This window comes from Leopardus geoffroyi, chromosome C3 (assembly GCF_018350155.1).
Source record: "Leopardus geoffroyi isolate Oge1 chromosome C3, O.geoffroyi_Oge1_pat1.0, whole genome shotgun sequence".
Taxonomy (NCBI): Eukaryota; Metazoa; Chordata; class Mammalia; order Carnivora; family Felidae; genus Leopardus; species Leopardus geoffroyi.
The window spans coordinates 16,383,575-16,405,725 of record NC_059338.1 but is presented as its reverse complement, the minus strand read 5'-3'; the positions used below and the strand labels follow the sequence as shown (position 1 = coordinate 16,405,725).

General features: G+C 38.0%; 1 long non-coding RNA gene across 1 annotated transcript; it reads right to left on the bottom strand.

Annotated features, from left to right (window-relative positions):
- Positions 1 to 206: 206 nt before the first annotated feature.
- Positions 207 to 19,879, bottom strand: LOC123585565. The gene is made up of 3 exons (XR_006706287.1): positions 19,636 to 19,879; positions 397 to 510; positions 207 to 303 (listed from the first exon to the last, which is right to left on the bottom strand). It is a non-coding gene; the product is annotated as an uncharacterized LOC123585565 (long non-coding RNA).
- Positions 19,880 to 22,151: the final 2,272 nt, after the last annotated feature.

The following is a 22,151-nucleotide window of genomic DNA, read 5'->3' as shown; positions in this document are numbered from 1 at the left end:
TTGGGGTCTGGGACATAGCAGCTGCTGTTGGGGTCACCAAGGTCACAGGCATCATGGCTGCTGCAAAGAGCACCAGGACTGTCAGGGTCCTGCGAGCCACCACTGCTCCTAGAACCACTGAGGTTATCCGTGTTACCACTGCTGCTGCTCCACAGGATGCTGCCATTGATCCCCCAAATTCGCCACCACCATGAGGTCCAACCCACCTACACTCAGCTCTACAGACGTGTGCATCATTCTGGCATCCTAGTGGGCTATGCAGAGAAATATTTGTTGGCTCATGGATGTCCTAGTGGCTGTAAACTGAAGGAGAGAGTCAAAGGAAATGATTTACACTACCATGATGCCCATGTCCCTCCCAAGGGGACTTTCTAACAAGTAAATTACATGACTTACATTAAGACTTGTGTTTCGGCTGTCCTAAGACTTGAAAAAGAATGAATAATTATTCTTCAGCCTCAAGTCTCCAAGTCTATTCTGGATGAGTGAAGTCCTTCAGAAAAGTAAAGCCTGCGAATGGACAGTGTGCACTTCAATGTGGTAATAAGCAAACAAGATAAAAAAAAAAAGTAATAGATAAATGGTAAAAGGTAGCCCCAAATTTCCCCACTGATAAAACTGTTTAGAAAAAATGTTAATTACTGGACGTGAAGCAATAGATATAATCTTCTTAAAGCCTTACTTCTTTGGACCCAAATTTATTCAATTAATTTGCATCTATAATAGTAACCTTTCAATGGTGGTGGTAGTATGCGGGTGTGTGTGTGTGTGTGTGTGTGTGTGTGTGTTGTGTGTGTGCGCACGCACACACACACACTCTCAAGTGGCAAGTACACATGTAATCAAGTAAATCTTCTGCTGCTTTGTTGAGGCAGGAATCCGTGAAAAGGCACAGATGTGGAAAATGTGGAGGGCAAGTAGCAAGCATGTATGCCCACAAACTTAGCAGGTTCCTAGCTGGAGAACACAGTATAATTTTTACTCAAGTCATTAAACATTATTGGAAATTATCTTTTTACATGAGAGGAGACATTTGTTTCCTGATCTGTTGAACAACTTCTATGAGATTTAAGCTTAAGTTTTCTTAATTCCTATTAAATTAATTCAAATTTTAAGCTGCAAAATGTTCAGATGTTCGTCCGTAGCTGTTTCTCAATACAAAACAAATGCCACCTTATTGTTTAGCAAACATATTCTAGTTTTCACCAAAGCACAGGACACACAAAAATCATGACACAGTGTAACAAAAATTATTTCTTGTTTATAGAGTACTTTAAGCATTAACTAATATGTTTTTGTGCCTGATTTTGGATACTTTGAATTTTCTTAATAGGATCTGGTTTAAGTGGAAATTGTCTCTGGAACTAAAAATTAAATCCTGTTCTAAAAACTGTAGACATTGCTATTTCTCATTAGTACAATTAAGAATAAGTCCATACAGAAGTTTAACTGTGATTCATAATTTAAGAGAATAGCAGATTGTTCAGGACTTAATATTTCATCACCATAATTTTATAATTGCCATTTGTAATAGTAGAATTTCTATAAAAGGTAAATGGACGTTTGTTAACACTTACATTAGCAAGTAAGCTGGCTGCTGAAATTTTACTGTAATATCTGATGAAATTCAAAATCAGCAGGTATTTCAACAGTCACCAAAAAGTAAAGTTACTTTGCAACTGCTAGTCACTAAGAGGGAGAGGGACTGTTTATGTTGTGATTATTATTTGTGTAGTTTCGGTAAATGTTATTGGACACTTCGTGATGTTATTTACTTGCCATTATGATTCCTATTTTTACTGGGGTTTTTTCTTCCTTTATTCTTTGATGACATACTGACATCGTATAATAGAACCTGTAATCATTTTGCTTTATTTCTATATTCCATAGGGCGTTTGTTTGTTGTTTTATCTAGAGCCTTCAAAGTCCTTTTCAAAGTACAGTCCATGAACTAGAAGGATTAGCATGACCTGAAAGCTTCTTAGGGACATAGAATCTAAGGCCCATTGGATCAGAATCTATTCTTTAACAAGATCCCCAGGTGAATTCTATGCACATTATAAAGAAGCACTCTCCGAGAGCAAAAAATTCCACGTGCATGTTATTGGACTTTGTAACATAAACATTCAATATTGAACCCGGGAACTGTTGCAATTGAATTTTTAAATTGAGAGAAAAGAATTATATCAAAATCGTGCTAACTTAAAAAGGTATGTTGAGGTCGGTAAACTTACATCCCTTAAATGTTTTTTGTGATAAATAACCGTAAGTGAACAAAACAATTTTAAGGCCAGTGAGGTATCGAAATTCTTATTTCAAGTGTCATTTAGAGTATTTGGCAGAATCTTCATTCAATCAACAGTGCCAGACACTGACTATAAGAAAGCAAAATGTCATCGATACAGTCACTGTCCTCAGGTAGATTATGTTCTGGTGGAAGATATGGACCAATAAGCAGCCATCTGTGATAAATAAAATTTAAAATCATATGCAATCTGAGTGTGCATAGCAAGACACATTATTCTGAAATATTAATACTTTCTCTGACATTTCCATCCACACTGTGACAGAGAGAATTTAGATTGCTGTATCAAAATTACTAAGAGAAAGAAACAATAGAAAGAAGGTCGTTGTTACTGTTGTTTGTTATCTTCCAACTAGACTCCAGAGAATAAAACATGAAAGGTGAAAAGGGGAGTGGATCACAGAGATCACACCCCCTCAACAGACTGCAAAGAGAACACAGAAGAGTAAGGGTCTGGGCCTCCAACAGTCTTTCAGCCTCCACATGGGCACAAGTAAGAAGGCAGGAGTGAAGCGTAATCAGAGAGACCACAAGGAGAGGAGGATGGTCAGCATAACAATCTTGGGACAACATTCATACTCAACACCTGGCAGCTGAGGGGAAGCCAAAACCTGCAGAAGAGCTGAGGAACTACTATCTTCCAGTAGCTGCTTGGGTGAGACCCCGTCATCAGTAGTTATCAGTAAGTGACCCCAAGTTTGGCTGAGCAGCACGCTGTGATTTTCCTTTTTAATGGTCCAACACCATCATACCACCCCCCAAAATAAATAACAACAAATAAATAAAAGAGGATGAATCACTTAACACCTGAGCAGTGGACCACCAAAGTGGTCCTGGAAAAGCCCCATGACCTGGTTCCAGGTGGAACTGAACACGTACATGTTTACTATGTGCCAGGCAAAGGGTACCATACTATATTTTATACTCCCTCCAACCCTGTAATGTAGGTGTTATTATTATTATTAGCCTCACTTAAAAATGAAGAAACTGATTCTCAGGAAAATGTCACTTGCTAAAGAATATACAGAACTCAAATATAGCAAATGGCAAGTCCAGGATCTGTCTGATTACATGACGGTACTTTTAACCTCCATGGTATAGAAATAAATCATAAGAAACAGGAGCACATTATTATTAGGAAATTATTATGTAGAAGGTTTATCTAATTTTGACTTTGGAAGAGAGAAGAAACATGCTGGGAGATGTGAAATCTGTGCTCAGTCTTCAAGATAAGGAGGCTACTGAGGCAGAGACCTGGCATTCCAACAAACGGGAGTTGGAGCTTGAAGCATGAAGACAAGTTCCAAGGTGGGACACAATCTGGTGCATGGAGGTGGGGAGGGGAGTAGATGAGCATTCAGTGTGGCTGGAGCTGAGCAGCGTGTAGGAGGAGGTGGAGTGAGGAGGTTGGAGACACGAGGGCTGGGAGCTGTCTTACAGCATGTTAACTCCTGTGAGCTTTACACATTTCAGAACAGATATGAACTGAAGACTTTTGCACAAGGAAATAAACCAGATAAAAATTAACTGCTTCAAATAAAGTAACATCACTTTAGAGCCATAATAATTACAATATAATATTGGAGACTCCTATGGTTCTAAACAGCACCTTCTGTATAGCCATTATTATGTCATTTACTGCTAAGTGGTTTCAATATTTACTGATTCCATCCCAACCCTCCTCCAAAGTAAATGTTTCTACGACTGTCCCAATACTTGGTACATTATAGGATACATTAGTTGGACTGAATAAAAATACTAAATGTTCAATATACTTGAACAGATGTTTTTCAGAAAAGGAAACATAAATGGCCACAATGTGAAAATATGCTTAACCTCATTCACAGTAAGAAAAATATAAATACAAGCTATAAGTGAAGTAGGGTACTCTATTACCCTGTCAGACAGTAAGTCAGAAAGTCAGGATTTGCTGGTGGCAAATTTGATGAAATATGTCGATATGTAAAATTCATATATCCTTTGATACAGTAATTCTACTTCTATGAATATATTTGGCAGATATACCCAATATGTGTGAAATGACACGTTCTCAAGAATGTCCACTTTGTCATGACTCTCTCTTTGCCATATGTTCAATCCCTTGCTTTCTGGATCCCTCTGTTTCTCATCTTATTTTCCCATCTTGTAACACAGCCTATAGGGCACTCCTAGGATAGACAGATTTTTTTTTATTCATTTCGTGTTTTAAATGCCTTTATTCTATGCTCAAAATTGTAGTAATTTGGTTGGGTATAGAATTCTAAGTTGTGCGTAATTGTCCTTTGTCTTTCAGTTTCCAGGGTTAACAATAAAAAGTCTAAAACCTTGTAAATCTGTGTTTCTCTTCTGAAAAGTTTCAGAATCTCTTGTCTTTTTTCCCCCCGTCTTCTGGAGAGATTTCACAATGATGTGCTGCTGTTTTCATTTTATTTTTCTCTACTTCACAGGTCGATATTCAGTGAGCCCTTTCAACGTGAAAGCTTTAGTTCTGGAGAATGCTTTCATGTTATTTCCTTAATAGTTTCTGGCCCTCTGTGACCTCTGTGCTTATTCTCTGGACATTTTTTCAGTTGCATGTGAAACAATCAGGAATGAGTTAGTGTTCTATTCTTTCTTTTTTCTTCTTATTAAAAATACCACACTGTTCTAACCATGTTGCTTTTGTTAGCCCATTCAGTCCTCACAAGAATACTATACAGAATGCTTACTATTATCTCACTGTACAAATAAAGAAACTGAGGAAGAAAGGTGGTAGATAGCTTAGATGCCTACAATTTGCACATCTGGTTATGTGGTGGAGCTACTTCTTAACCAGTTTTCCTCTTTGAAACAAACTGCTTCAACTCGCTTTAAAAATCTTCAGTTGATTTTTTTTTTCCCCTGTGATAATATTGTATTAATTTCTAAGGTTCTATCTTGTTCTCTCATTTTATCTCTCGTGTAATGACTTGTTCTGTTTTTCACATATGCAATATCTTTATTTTTAAAATTCATTATGGATTTTTGGAGTGTCTGGCTCCATTCTATGTTGTTTTTGGGAATTTTGTGTTGTCATTTTTTTTTTTTTGGTTTTTGTTTCTTTCACATTAAATTTTTCTTTAACTGCTTAGTGATAGGGAATGAAGCCTTCAAGACAAAGTGGCAGGTGCATATAATAATCAGATTTGTTGACTGATGGGCCTCACTCTGGGGCCATACTTCCCAACTTTGGCTGCTGGATATTTTAAAAAAGAATGCTATTTCAGGGGCACCTGGGTGGCTCAGTTGGTTAAGAGGCTGACTCTTGATTTCAGCTCAGGTCATGATCTCATGGTTCCTGAGTTCAAGCATCCCCAGCTCTGAGCCTCCCTCAGCTCTGAGCCTCCCCCGGCTCTGAGTGTCCCCTGTCTCTGAGCACACAGCATGGAGCTTTCTTTGAATCCTCCCACTCTCTCTGTCCCTCCCCACTCACAAGCACTTACAAAAATGTTTTTTTTTTTAGTACTGGTAGTTCAGTCTATCCCCAGATATTTTGATTTGGTTGAGTGGAGGTGAGACACAGCATTCAGAATACTTAAAATCTCCCCCCGGGAGATTCTAACATGCAGACAAGGTTGAAAATGACTAATCTTGGTGGACACTTAGCATCATTTGGAACTAGGTATTCTGTTTGGGGAAAGAAGCTTTACAGTCTCCTTGGATTGGGAAGTTGAGGTAAGACAGAGGACAAGAATATCAAGATGTCCATATGCAAAGTATGAAGATGGAGATAAAATATAGATGAAATCTAAAGGCTTAACCATAAATTTCCCTCTTACTGGTTCTAAATCCAGATAGGAATTGGACTAATGAAGAATGTGAACCTCGAAGTCACAACATCAAAATATGGAAGAAGAGAGCTTCAATACGGGTGAAATATCAACAGAGTTTCTCAGGACTTGTTGAGAAACAAGTCCTGAGAAACTCTGTTGATATTTCACCCGTATTTAAGCCACAGGAAAAAATGTTAAGGAGCTGTAGTTCCAATAATACCAGCACACATGGTTCCTCTACTATGCCTTGGGTTAGGAGTTCTTCCTGTTTGACAATTAGTATACCATTTTATGAACAGTTTATTGGAAACATTTCTTTACATGTTTGTCCCAACCTCTTAGCACACCATGGATTTCTCAGTTTGAAGTGCCTAATAGACCATTACCTAATGGATGGCCAATTAATTTTTTTCAGAGCAAAGGAAGAAGGGAGGAGGAGAAAGGAGAGAGTTAGGAAGGAAAAGTGATACCTGTTCTCAATAACTTATCGGAGATTGAGAGACACCCGACCAATAAGACTACAGGTTTGACTTGACCCACTGTTACTGCAGACTTGACATGTGCTAATCACTATGTATGACACTTTGCATATATTCTCTTTTAAGTTGCTTGATAATCAGGAGCACCTGGGTGGCTCAGTCAGTTAAGCGTCTGACTCTTGATTTCGGCTCAGGTCATGATCTCACAGTTTGTGGGATCGAGCCCCATGTTGGACTCTGTGATGACAGCATGGAGTCTGCTTGGGATTTTTTTTCTCTGTCTCTCTGCCCCCTTATCTCTCTCTCTCAAAAAAAAAAATAATAATAAAGTAAATAAATTGCTTGATAATCCTAATAGCTAGAAGGTATCATCTCCAAGTTCAAATTGAGAAAACGGAGTTTATTTTTTTAATTTTTTTTTTTTTTAATTTTTTTTTTCAACGTTTATTTATTTTTAGGACAGAGAGAGACAGAGCATGAACGGGGGAGGGGCAGAGAGAGAGGGAGACACAGAATCGGAAACAGGCTCCAGGCTCTGAGCCATCAGCCCAGAGCCCGACGCGGGGCTCAAACTCACGGACCGTGAGATCGTGACCTGGCTGAAGTCGGACGCTTAACCGACTGCGCCACCCAGGCGCCCCTTTTTTTAATTTTTTTAATCTTTATTTTTGAGAGAGAGGGAGGGAGAGAGAGAAAGCATGAGGAGGGGAGGGGCAGAGAGAGAAGGAGACACAGAATCCGAAGCAATCTCCAGGCTCTGAGCTGTCAGCAAGAGCCCGATGTGGGGCTTGAACTCACGGACAGTGAGATCATGACCTGAGCCAAAGTCGGAAACTCAACCAACTGAGCCACCCACACACCCCAAGAAAACTGAGTTTCTGAGAGGATAAATAAATTGTCAAACTCACAAAGTTAAAAAGGCTTTGAAATGGACTGTTTTTTCTGAGCCCCGAGTCTATGCTTAGAACCCAATGCTGCCTCAACTCATGAGTCAGGAATGAAACTCAATTCAATACAGTTGTCTTTCCTCATCAACAGAGTCATTCAGAACATGAACAATATCCCACAGCATGGAAATAAGCTTGTGGAAAGGAGGATCAGCATCATTTGCAGGCCCATATTTTCATTAATTCATTTTAAATGAATCCTACATACTGACCAGATCTACTTAAATGTAATAGCCCCATAGAAACAAACTGTATCTAGCCCCAAATCCTTCTACTCCAACTTAAACCCATTTCTTCTTCTTTTATCCTCAGGAGAAAAGGGAGATATCTGATAATTTTGCTTCTAATAAGACTGCCACACTTTTGAAAATTGTAAATGATAGTGTCTCTTACACAGTAGCAGAAAAGAAAAATCTTCTCACTATACTCAGCATTGACCATCCTCTTATTATTTATGTATTCATTCTTTATTGGATTTATATAGTATCTTTCCCCTGAAGAGCTCAAGGTTCTCTTCGAGAACTTTTAAGCAGCAAATATTATTTCAACATAATAAGCCTGACTCTGTCTCCTACAGAAAGAAAGCAGAATATCATAAATTTAGCCAGAAAAGGGTCACTAATCCACAACAAGCCAGGCCCAATTTGTAAATGCAAAGCACCCAAAGAGGGTCAGCATCACTGGGAGTAGCAGCAGAGCCAGAAGGGAGAGTTTTCTCTGAAAGGCATCCAGGTAAAAGAGGAGTATCAGCTTTTCTTGCCCATGAAACTCATCTCTTGCAGTGCCTGTGGGAAAGAGTGGATGGGGAGGTCCTGTGGGTGGGAAGGAATAGCAATGGATGGGAGAAGAAATGATATGGGAAGGGCAGTTCCTATGGTAAAGACAGTTAGCAGAGAGGAGAGCTCAGAGTGAAAGGTAAGAGAAGTCAATAAGCTTTAATGGGGTACCAGGGAATAGGGGTTTATAGCAGATCGTGACCTTGAAGTCATCTGTGCCACTGTCCATGATCTAAATACAGCCACCAATGGTCCTGGGGATAAACTACCTCAGAGTGATTCTTTTAAACATATATCTCTACACAAGCTTTGTTTAAACATACTGTGATGGTAAAGAAATTAAATAGATCATATGGTTAAGGGTATAGTCTCCTAACTTAAGAAAAACTGACACCTTTGAAGAATTTCATTGTTAGTTTGTGTGTGGTCTAGCTAGGAGGTTTGGCTATCCAGACATGAAAGCATAGGTTTTTCTCCATGTTTTTTTCTCTATTGTGCAGAGCATGGGAGTCTACTTATGGGATTCATATGCCCTGAGTAGATAGACAACCTTATCAGACCCAAGATCTTGAGCCGCTGTTGCACCTGGTGTGGTTAATTCTGAAACAACCAGGTTAAGAGGCAGAACACCCAGTTAAATGGCCCATAGCAACTCAGAATATACAAGAAAAAAAAAATTAAGACACTGAACTGATATAACTCCCTAACAAGAAAATCTGATTCCATAATATCAGGGAGAGAACTATCAGAGTCAGAAGGAATATTTTGTAAAGCTACTTGGAGAGAGATAATGGGGTGAAGCCCTCAAAGAAATGCTTGAGTAATAAAAGACAGTCATGAAATACCCTTCTGGGAAGAGTGAGCCTCATCTTAGAAGGACAAAACTTTTGTTTTAATAATTACTGTTTCTCAGAGCTACAGAAAAAAAGCAGAGAATTTCCCTCACTATTCTTGCCCCAACAACATCATTACAGGGGTTAAGAAATTAAGCTCTAGAAGGACCTGATTTTGCTTCCAGGCTTTCCTGCTTAGTTGTTGGATGACTTTAGAAACTCAAACTCTTTGAGCCTCAGGCTTAGCAGTAGGAAACGGGACTAGTAATAGTATTTGTTTTATAAAATATGTCTGTTGATTCAATGAGATAATGCATATACCGTGGTTCATGTAATGCATGATTACTTAGCCTATGAACACTCTACAAATATGTCTTTATTGACATCATTATTATATTTTTATAGATTCAAACTTTTTTTAAGTTTCTTTAGAGAGAGATAGCATGAGCAGTGGGAGGGGCAGAGAGAGAGGAGAGAGAGAATCCGAAGCAGGCTGTCAGAACAGCCCAGCACCCCATGTGGGGCTAGATCCCACAGACCACGAGATCATGACCTGAACCAAAATTAAGAGTCAGATGCTCAACGGACTGAGCCACCCAGGCGCCCAGATGTAAACTTTTACCTATCAACCAATAAAAAGAAATAACCACACTTGAGTTCTTATCATTCCCTAAGCATAAACTTTCTTCAAAGTTCTAAATTATTTTTCTTCTTGACACAAATAGTTTATTTTTTCATAACAATTACAGTTTATTTCAGTTATTAATTGACTCCCCCACTGGAATACAAGCACCAAGTGGACAGACCCCATATCCTTGGCCAGAACCATTGTAAGTACCAACCCAAGTCTGATGAAGGGGACGCACAGGCTTGGCACATGGTGCAGGATCTGTAAACCTTTATTTGGGTAGATATGAATAGAAACCAGTGTGTGGGTCCAAAGAGTGGTTGGAAACACCTCCATCTTCGGTGTCAGTGGCTGTTCCGCTCTGTGTGCCCTTTCTTACACGGCAGGGAACACAGTGAGTGGCAGCTGCTCTATTACTGATTGAAAACTGGTTAATGAATTATGACTGCTTAGCATAACAGAGAGGTGAGTAAATTTGAAGAGGGCCAGGTTGATCAGCAGAGTGATTTGAATGTTCAAAAATAGGATTTAGGACGAGAGGCTGAGGGAATTGGGGTTATTTAGCCTGGAGAAGAATATGGGAGAATGTTGTACAGCAGGCTAAGGCCAGCTGTTCTCCATTTTTAAAGACTAATCCATGTAATGAAATGCAGGAGGTGATGTGTTAAAATAAATTCATCAAGGGACTGAGGATTTTTTAAACATACATTTATGTTCCGACTTTGGGGAACTCTCAGATTTAAATTATACCAGAGAATTAGGGTTGAAAAAAATCACAATGGAAATAGCTGTAATTAGTCAGAACACAAACCATACAAACAAACCTGACTACCTGAATCGTATGTGTAGCCCTTGCTTACTAAATTTGTTGTACACTTATTATTTCCAAGAAAATGGTTTAAATTCAGTAAAATTTTGATTCACATATGATTCATCACAGGGTTTTCCCCAGGAAATAAACTAATCTAGAACTTTATGGGTAAAAGAAATATGCAAGATAATTAATAGCATAAAATTTTGCATAATCTTGATTCGGTAATAAAAGTACTAGGATTTGATGATCTGGAATAATCACTTAACTTTCATCTCACTTTATGTAATTTACTTCCCAAAACATGTCAATTGTATCACATTATGAATGCATTAAAACAAATTACAATTTCAAAACGTATCATTTTAGGAATCTCTTAGTAAGGAATTATTGTGCAACTTAAAAACTAATCTTCATATGAACAATTCTGTCGCTATCTATTTAATGACTATTTCAGAGTTAACAGACCTGTACTAGACCATGTTCTAATTTTACTCAAAGGATGTTGCCTTAGTCATTTTTTTCCACAGGTCTTTCTTTCCTCTCTGCTGACTTACAGTTTGCCTACAGAAGGAAATCAGATTTTTTTAGATATCTTCTGAAAATAATTACTGCCACATAATGGGTATGTACTAAATATAAGCACTGTACGTGCTTCTGTTTTTCACAACAGTCTTTAAACTCACCAGTATTGCATTGATTTTCTAGATGAAGAAAATCTAGTGAGTAGCATTGCTGGCATTCTGTCCAAATACATAGGACTCCAGAACATATGCCTAACACTTTCAAATGTGCTTACGAGGGGCGCCTGGGTGGCTCCCTTGGTTAAGTGTCCGGCTTTGGCTCAGGTCATGACCTTACAGTTCATGAGTTCAAGCCCCACATTGGGCTCTCTACTGACAGCTCAGGGCCTGGAGCTTGCTTCAGATTCTCTCTCTCTCTCCCTCTCTCAAAAATAAATAGACATTTTAAAAATATGCTTATGAAAAATAATTGCTCAAAAGAGTAACAGTAATCTGGGGAAGTTTAAATAATACATTTTATAAATATGGATTCAAATTGTAGGCAACATAGTTATAGGGCTGTTACAGCATAGTGGTTAAGACTACGAATTTTGAAATTAGATGGATTAGGTTCAAATGTTGGCTCCAAATGTTTGCCATCTCTACACAAGCTTCACTCTCCCCCTGTGCAAGATGCATTTGATAAGAGTTACACCTACTCAAAGCTGTTTTGAGGATGAATGTACATCCTGAATGTAAAACACGTATCACAACACCAGGTATACAGTAGATGTTCAATAAATGTTATGGGTAATGCTAAACCAAATGTCTTACATAGACATAGAAAGCCCGGTGTTCATTTTTACATAACAAAACAATGAATTTCTGATTTTCAAACTAGCATATATGCCTTTAACATATTATTTCACTATTTCCTTTTTTCTGCCACTCTCATACTTCCCTTCCAGCTCTGTTGTTGGAATGGAAGACAGTAAAATGGTTGCAGGATCCTGCATTTTTCACAAGTGTTTTAATTTGATTTGTTAGCTCTCTTGTGGATGGCTGCTGTTTAGTAATACATTTTCAAAAAAAAAAGCATATCCTTTAAATTGTTTACATTTCAAATGCAATATGGTAAAATTCAAGTACATTGTCATTATTCCACAGCCTTGGAGGTTTCATACCATCAGATTCTTTGAAAGATGTTTTTTCTCTTCCCAGCTGCCTAAGTGGTACATGAGCGCCATCTGTTGGCCAAAAGGAGTCATGAATTTGACTTTTTTTCATTAACCGTTGTTCTCAACTACTGTCTTGTAAGGCATCATTCTAAAATTGACCCAAATGACGATAAAATTAAAACAGTTAAATTGTCCATTTGTAAAGTGATTTTAACCTTGAAGGAATGAATCAAGAAACTTCTTTCATTTCTCCCACAATAACTCAAAAAAATGAAATAAACAGCAAAGATATAGTTTAGAAATAGATTTTGTGGATCCAGAATCTTCTTAACCATTCCGCTCCTAACAGGCACGTATCCAAAAAGGCCAATTCAGAGAAGAGTACTGACTCCATGACTGCTGTGTTGTGTGTGCCCGGATCTCATTGCAACAATCACCCAGCATCTCTGCAGTGTTCCCAGGTGATGCTCCACTACCTACCGGGGCTGCTAGGCCAGACTTACTCAGTTCTAAGGCTGGATGGACTCTAGCCCTCTGCCGTTGCCGGGTGTGGGCCACTCTCGAGATTTCTATCGGCCATTTTACTAATGTGACACTATTTTTCCACTGTGACATTGTGAGGCCTTTGCTCTTACTGTTCCCTTGACAATGTAATATTTTTTAATCAATATATTAAAAAATTCTGAATATATATTTATTCAACTTCTGAGAAGACTCTGAGTTGCACAAATTTAATAAGGTCGTTGTTTCATGTCTTTGGAGAAGCAATAAAATGAGATAAAATCCTGTTGTACTTTTATGCATGTGGTTGTATCTAACAAAATCGATTGGAGACAACTTGTTCACTGGAAATAATTAAGAATTTTATTATTTTTAAATGCTAAAAAAGATTATATATACTAATTTGCATTTCCAATGGTTCAAAATTTCCCCAACTCTTAGAATTTATGTATTAATTTTTAATGGGAAAAGGAGGCATCCCAGATTCTAAATATAACTCTCTGTCTTTCCGACAATTTTACTTCTGAGTATATACATGAGGAAACAAAATCGAACCGTGAAAAGATTATCTGCACCCCCACGTTCACTGGGTTGCTCTTCACCATACCCACGTCTTGTGCCAGGTGTGTTTCATAGCTGTGTAACACTAGTGCTTTAACAACGTGAGAACGTACATTTTCTTTGCCCTGGACACCTTATTTCCTCTGACAGAGAGCTTCCTATAATTTAGGTGCTCTGTCCTGGCTGAGTCTTTCTTCCTGGCAATATCACAAAGTATTTTATCTGTGTCTGCCATAGAAACTGCCCACTTCAACATTTGATCAGTGAAAAAAAAAAAGGTTCATGGTCTTAATTCTCAAGTTTTCCTGTCTTTGATCATAAAATTCTTGACAGGGTGGAAAAAAGCAGAGGTTATGGTTTTTGATGGCAAATGAAACATAACTTCATTTTTTAATGTTTATTTAATTTTGGGGGGGGAGGGGCAGAGAGAAAGGAGGACAGAGGATCCAAAGCAGGCTCCACACTGACGGCAGCCAGCCCATGCGGGTCTCAAACTCACAAACCATGAGATCATGAACTGAGCCATCCAGGCACCCCAAGCAAGCAAAACTTCATTTTAAAAAACAGAACTCCAACACTCTATTTATTCCAGCTTATTCACTCAATTACTTTACCATATAATGCTTACTTATGAGGATTTTAAGTTCACTGGCCACCCCTCTGCTTTCTCCTTATTTCTCCTGCTTTCTCAATTTCCCACTGACCTCACTTCTTTTCCTGTCCAGCTTAGGTTTCATGGCCCACCACATCAATCACACTTTTTTTTCCAGTATCCTCATTTCCCCTATTTCCCTTGTCCTGGCAAATCTCAACCATGATCCACACAGCTGCCCAGTTTGTCCATCTCCGCAGCACAGCACCTGAGTACCACTAAAGAAACTCACATGCTACTCCTTGTAGACTCTCTCGCCTGTTCTTCACAGAGGGCTACTCTATTCTCAAAATCAAACCGCTTTCTTCAGTCACCTGTATTTTAAACTCAGCAGATGACCTTACCTTCCACCTCACAGATCAAAGAGAAGCCATCAAATAGGTACTTCAACCTCAGCACAGCTGCAAAATCCTTTTGTTCTAATGGAAGAGGAGATGGCTCTCCTATCTCTCCATGTGTCACACTGGACTTCATCTTCTTTGATCTTCTTTCTTGAAATATTGTCAATTGCCCCTTCCATCTCCCATGTTATATTTTTCCTTTTTAAATTCCTTCCCCTGCATAGCCAAGCAAACAACTCTCAGAATTAATATATATATATATATATATATATATATATATATATATATATATCCTTTCTTGAGTCCTTTGTTTCTACTCTCTCTTTGCAATCAAACATCTCAAATAAGTTTTTGTGTACATTACCTCCATTTATACCTGCCCCCAATCACTCTGCAACTTGCTCTAATCTGTATTCTGTCCCTGGAACTCCACTGAAATGACATTCAGTGAAGTCACCAGTGACCATGATGTTACTATAGCCAATGAATGTGGTTTACACCCTTTTTGCATAGACCGTGTGTCAGGACACGGTAGGACTTCAAAGAGTATTCAAGTTGATACGGCTTTGCCACTTGCTAGCTGTGGGACTTAGGACAAGTTCATCAGTATCTACTTTTATATGTAAAACAAAGACAAAAAGGGAAAGTGCCTAAGAGTTGTTTTCATAAGTAAATGAGATAAATAATAATAGCACAAGATACATAAATAAATATTAGTTTTGTTGGTAACTATTTTTGTCTCTCCCTTTTATAGGAGACAGTGTTCTAGGAATTTCTCATATTTTTGCACATCTTGAGAACAGAGACACTGATAGCTTTTTGTTGTGGAATATCTTTTCAAAGATTTCTATATACCGTGTCTTCTTAGAAGTAAGCATGTTATTTGCTACCCAGTATAGTGGAGATAATATCTCCCTCCCAGGAAAATTTGGGTAATTTTGCTCACGGTACATGTTAAAAGATTGGGGTCAAGATCCATATCTGTCTTGTACACTCACGGTGTGTGCAGCATCACCTGGGTCCACTCTTCACTGCCTCGTGGAACTTGGAAGACATGAGAGCAGATGCAAATGCAAAGTTCATGGCGTCTTTTCAGTCACAGACAATATAGTCCTTTGTATTCTGACTCAAGAGTCTCATGGCTTCTATCAGTACCTTGAAATTGTGGTAGACTTACTTGTTAGCTGGCAAAACAGAGTGAATAAACCGTCCACAGTTCTTTTGTTTGTTTACCCTTCACAGTTACCAGGCTCTTGGATATCTCAGTCTTTGGAAACTTGAGAACATTTTCATGAAATTCTGTCTTTGGCTTCCATTAAACTCCACTCTTGGCTTCTCCTCTTACCTCTTCTTACTGTATTTTGCTTCTTAGTCCTACAGTAGTCATGAGTGCATTGTTGGTGTTCCTCAAAGTTCTGTCTCTCTTTACTTTTCCATCTTAATCCTTCCACATTTGTCCAAAACACTCTTCTCTTTCTGCATGCTTTCACTTAACCTTTTTTGTTTTTTTTTGTTTGTTTGTTTTGTTTTGTTTTGTTTTTGATAGAGAGACAGAGCAGGAGTGGGGAAGGGGCAGAGAAAAAGGGAGACACGGAATTCAAAAGAGGCTCCAGGATCTGAGCTATCAGCACAGAGCCCGATGTGGGGCTCAAACTCAAGAACAGTGAGATCATGACCTAGACTGAAGTCAGATGCATAACTGACTGAGCCACCCAGGCAACCCTCAGTTAACACATCTATGTCAATGATTCAAAATCTATACCCATAGTCCAGATCTTTCTCCCAACCAACAAAATAGAAAGCAACTTTAAGAAGTCAAAAAGCCAAACAGAGGGGCGCCTGGGTGGCACAGTCGGTTAAGCGTCCGACTTCAGCCAGGTCACAATCTCGCGGTCCGTGAGTTCGAGCCCCGCGTCGGGCTCTGGGCTGGTGGCTCGGAGCCTGGAGCCTGTTTCTGATTCTGTGTCTCCCTCTCTCTCTGCCCCTCCCCCGTTCATGCTCTGTCTCTCTCTGTCCCAAAAATAAATAAACGTTGGAAAAAAAAAAAAAAAAAAAGCCAAACAGAAACATCAGCAATTTCCTAGTACTGGATATAGAGTTCAAGAGTCATTAATGAACAAGGGCCACGATAGACATCCCATGATAGACATCTCAGGTCAGTTAAGACCTATAGTAAACTGAACTCTAAGAATAAGGCAAACTCAAAAGGGATTTGACTTCACTAAACATGATCTGTCTGTCTTCTATTTCCCTGACAGAAAACAATCAAATCCTCTCCAGGCCAAAAGAGAGTTTCCTGAAGATTCTAAAATTGTCAATATACCATATCCATCATTTAATTTACAAAAACCAAGCATACCAAGAAGTAGGATTATGATCATGAATTAAAAAAATAAACAGACCATATATGTAGACCCACAAGTAGTCCAGATATTGAAGTAGACAGACAAGGACTTAAAATAACCATATAATACATTCAAGCAAAGAGACTTTAAAACAACTATTTAATATCAAATCACACCTAAAAAAATCCTCAATAAATAAAACAGCAGAAAGAATCAGAGCTAGTCAACTAGATGAAAAATTTGATAGAAACAGATCAAAGCACAAAGAAATAAGAGGGTACAAAATATAGGAAATGATTTAAGAAGCATATGAACAGGGTGCTGAGGCCTAACACATATGTAATGGGAGGAACAGAAGAAGAAGAAAGATTTAGACAAAAGCAATATTAAAAGATAATTTGGGGGTGCCTGTTTGGCTCACTCAAGCGTCCAACTCTTGATTTCGGCTCAGGTTATGATATCAGGGTTCATGAGTTCAAGCTCCACATTGGGCTCTGTGCTGACATCGTGGAGCCTGCTTGGGATTCTCTGTTTCCCTCTCTCTCTGCCCCTCCCCAGCTTACATTCTATTTCTCTCTGTCTCTCAAAATAAGTAAATGTTTTTTTTAAAAAGATGTTTTACTTGAAGATTTTTATAAAACTGATAAAAGGCATCTATCCAGCCTAAAATTTAAGAAGTTATATAAACTTCAAGCAGGATAATAATAAGAAAACAATGGGTGCCTGTATGGCTCAGTCAGTTAAGCATCTGACTCTTGATTTCAGTTCACATCATGCTCTCAAGGTTTGTGGGTTCAAGCCCCATGTGGGGCTCCATTCTGATGACACAGAGCCTGTTTAGGATTCTCTCTCTCCTTCTCTGCCCCTCTCTTGCTCTCTCTCTCTCTCTCAATAAATATTAAAACAAACTTTTAAATAATTAAAAAAAAAGAAAACCACACTTATCAAAAACAATGGGCATAAGTTTGAACAAACAATTCACAAAGGGGTGCATTCAATGACCAAAGACACTTTTCATGGCCAGAATAGCCCTGTATGGTCTGCGCACATCTACCTCTCATATCTTATTTCCTACTACCTTCTACCTCAACCATGACTCTTCTTTCCATTCTTACAACAAATCCAATCACATTCATGCCTTAAGCTCTAAGTGTTTCTCCCACTCTCTGGAATATGTTGTCTACATTTTCATGTGGCTGTGTTCTCATCATTTGGAGGCAGCTCCTGATTACCCAAACTAATTATATTCCTTCCTCACTCTCTCCCTATCACATTATTTTATTTAAGTTCTTCATAGCACTTCTGCTATTGAATGAATACCAGCTTCTCTGCTCACTTGTTCTTTTCTTTATTGAGTAGAGCATCTAAACCTCATTTGTGCAAAGATATTGTCTATCTTATTCATCGCTATATCACCACATTTCAGAGCTGAAAAGAAAACTGGGCATGTAAAACATGCTCAATATTTGATGGTTAGATAAATCAACAAGTTAACGGATGTATATGTCATGCTCATCACTGACTTCATGAGCTAAGATGTAATTATCTTTAGATATTAATATCCTTAGAATTTTCTCCTGCTCTGTTCTATTTACCTGTACCTCTCAAGGTCCAGCTACATTTTTGTATCTACATAACAACTTTGTTGATTAATTCCACCACCAGTTATTTTCTGAATTTTGGTGGGTTTTTTTTTTTTTTGTATTTCCTGAATTCATACAGCCTTACAGCTTCATTAATATTTTATCATTTCATTTTATGTTCTAAACTTATTCAAAATTATAAGTTTAATTATTTGCTTCTGTATGAGACTAAAAGCTCCTTGAAAGCAGTTCTTTTTGTATCTCCCACAGCACATGGCATTTTTCTGAACAGTATTCATTGATTTACAGATTGGTCGATGATGAATGTAGCATAATAGATAAAAAGTGGAAACAAGGCAACAAGGATTCAGAAAGTAAGAAAAGTGGTGACAAGAGAAAGGTTGTAGCTCTCTAACCACCTGGGACATATGGCTGTAATCCTTTAAAGGGATTACCCTCATGTTAATGGTTTTAAAGGTCATTTTTCAGTTCATTTTTTCCTGTATCCTTTTTCTCTATCTTCTCACTGGAAATAAATGGAACTGATATGCTGGTGATTGTTAGTGCCTGACTGTCTTTGAATCACTTTAGTTTGGTCTGTCTCCAAAACTGTGAATTGTTGTCTAAACCATAAAAGAAAAATTGTGGTGTTTGGCAACCTTTCCTCTTGTTAAACCACCCAAAACCTATCAATCCTTTAAATCTTGCTCAAATTCTTACCCTCTCTAAAGTCTTCCCTGGCTCATATAGACCAGATTAATATTCCCCCAACACTTCTTGTGTATCCCTCTTTGTTCTCGGCATGTGGATAAATAAATAGGTATTCTGTAAGTCTCCATTTGAATAAATTATTTTTTAATTAATAAAGCAATTTAGGATTTAAGGAGTAAAAAAATAATACACTCTGAATCTATTAGAAAGCCAGTATGTTTTCAGAATTTAAAAGAGAAAAATACAAAATCCACAAGTAATTGAGGAATGCAGAGAGTGACAGACTTATAAAACAAGTTGAAGCAAAATAAAAGAATATTAGGTACAAAAAAAAAAAAATCAGACGGACCATCACTTTAAAAAGTAAATATATATAAAAGTACTTACTATGGTTTAAAAGGGAGAATGGATCATTTATGAAAAGCAAAGGTGATTTAGCTCAGCTGTAATAACATGAAAGATTAAACAAGACATAATGCTCTTCAGACACAAAGGTGACAAGAGACTGGATAAAAAGAAAATTGCAGTGTGAAATGCAAGAGACTTCACAATACGGAGAAAAACTAAGCGAGAAAAAAAAAGTAAAGGGAAAACAAATCATTTATCAAAAGGTAAGACGGAAAATAAGGACACCTCGATAAAAAAGCAAAAACATCCTTAGAAGAGTGTGAAGAACAAAAGCAGACTCACCTGAAGAGAGACAAAAAGTAGCTGCCGTAAATCCGGTGAACTACCTGGGCCTGAAGAACAAGAACACGATTGACGTACACCGGGTGGAGGTGGAAGGAACGTGAAGCAGCTGAGATACAGAAAGGGCTTTAAAGATAACCTTGGAGTACATTAAAAGACTTAAAAATAGGTGAGGCACAAAGGGAATAACTCAGCTGCAGGGAAAAATACGGCCCTTGTACTGCCCCAAATGAGAACGCTCCGTTACCACGAAGATACACGCGACAGCACACAGCGCACGCGGAGCTGGAAGAGACTGCACGACACGGAATCGGAACACGGCAGGAACCGGAACACGCAGGAGTCGCTGGACGAGCCGAGCGCTCGGGATTCGAAGACGCCGGGCAAGAGACTAAGCGGCCAGGTACTCGACCACACAGCGCAAAAGTAAGTTGTGATTTGCCGGAAGCCAAAATAATGGTTTCGGGGGTTTACAAAGAGTTTGGGCAAGTGATGTAGTTGGTGCAAAATGAATTCATGAACAATTGTTTGCAATTGTGGGGGGAAAGGAAGGGATGGGAGGTGAAATAACAAAGTCACACAGAACTCAAAGGTCTTTACTAGATTACCATGGTAGAAAGTCAGGAGATGGGCAAAAGTGAGATGGGACAATGGCCTTCTGTAGTTTAAGGATGGGATGGCGAGGGTGGGGCGGGAGGGCAGGGAAGGGAGGATTTTCCTACACAGATGCTAAAAGCGTAACACACCTACATCTTGACTCTGGAAAAAGGAACTTACCCAGGAATCAAATGAAGAAAGGTGAATTACATTATATAAGCAAAATAAATAAATAGACAAAGAGAAAAAAGAGTGAGGCTGTAAGACCTGGCTGTAAACCTGAAAGATTATTTCGTGCATGTATTTTACAAAATAAATTTCAAATCTGTGAAGAATAATATATAGAATAATAGGAATAATAGTAAAAAATGCAGTTTGTATCATTTCAAGAAAAGCAAAACCTTGCTTATCTCACATCATATACCCAATTCACTGCAATTTAAAAAAAAAAAAAAAGTGAATGTTTACCGAGTCTGAAGTATAGAATAGGCTTCCTGAATACACATATCAAAATAAATCTATAAATTAGCTAAAGTATGTACATATCAGAAATGACTATGAGAAATATAAAAGGTAAATTTAAAATAAACCAGGAAGACCATTTACAACCTATATGACAGTTACCAACTTTGCTATAAAGAGATTACTCCAAAATAAATAAGAAAAAAATATCCTAATGAATGAGAATAAGCAGTTCCCAAAAAGAAGAAATACAAAAACCCACTACCCTTTTAAAATTTTTATATTTCAGGGGCGCCTGGGTGGCGCAGTCGGTTAAGCGTCCGACTTCAGCCAGGTCACGATCTCGCGGTCCGTGAGTTCGAGCCCCGCGTCGGGCTCTGGGCTGATGGCTCAGAGCCTGGAGACTGTTTCAGATTCTGTGTCTCCCTCTCTCTCTGCCCCTCCCCCGTTCATGCTCTGTCTCTCTCTGTCCCAAAAATAAAATAAACGTTGAAAAAAAAAAATTAAAAAAAAAATTTTATATTTCATTATTATTTCAGGAAATATAAAGTGACAAAATAATATGATAGCTCATTATGCCTTTTAATTTAGAAAAGAAAAAAAGGAAAAGAAAAACTAAAACAAAATCATGGTAAAACTAATATCAAGATATCATGTAAATGAGCACTCACATATACTCTAACCCCAATTCACATGTAAATGGATGCATGTTATATGGAAGACAATTTAGCAACATATATCATAGCCTAGCAGTTCAATTTAGGATAGGAATTTATCAAGATTAAAAAAATAAAAACAGGACTATAAATCAAAATATTTCTAAAGTGAAGCTAATTGCAGAGTTGTAAGAAAAAAGCATTGGGAACTAATATATTTAATAATCTAATTTGATCAAACAAATCACTCAGTATACATAGGGAAAAATATTGTTCTAACATGTTGTCCTAATATGTTAAGAATTAGTATTGGAAAATATATTATGACATGTAATACAGTTCACTATATGCTACATAGATGAAAACATGAACAGTGTTTATCCTGAGTAGTTGGTTATAAGCAATTTTTATTTTCTTTTTGTTATTTATATCTTATCCAATAAATAATCATTGTTTTAGTAATATGAAAAACAATGTAAATATGTTAGAGTAGAAGGCAGTTTAATGCAATGGGGAAAATGACTTATAAGACAGGATGTAGGGGCACCTGGGTAATTCAGTGGGTTAAGCATCCGACTTCAGCTCAGGTCATGGTCTCCTGGTTCGTGAGTTCTAGCCCTGCATCGGGCTCTGTGCTGACAGCTCAGAGCCCAGAGCCTGCTTCAGATTCTGTCTGTCTGTCTCTCTCTCTCTGCCCCTCCCCCACTCGTTCATTTTCTCTCCCTCTCTGTCTCTCTCCCTCAAAAATTAATAAACATTAAAAAAATTTAAAAAGAATAAGACAGGATGTATATTATACAG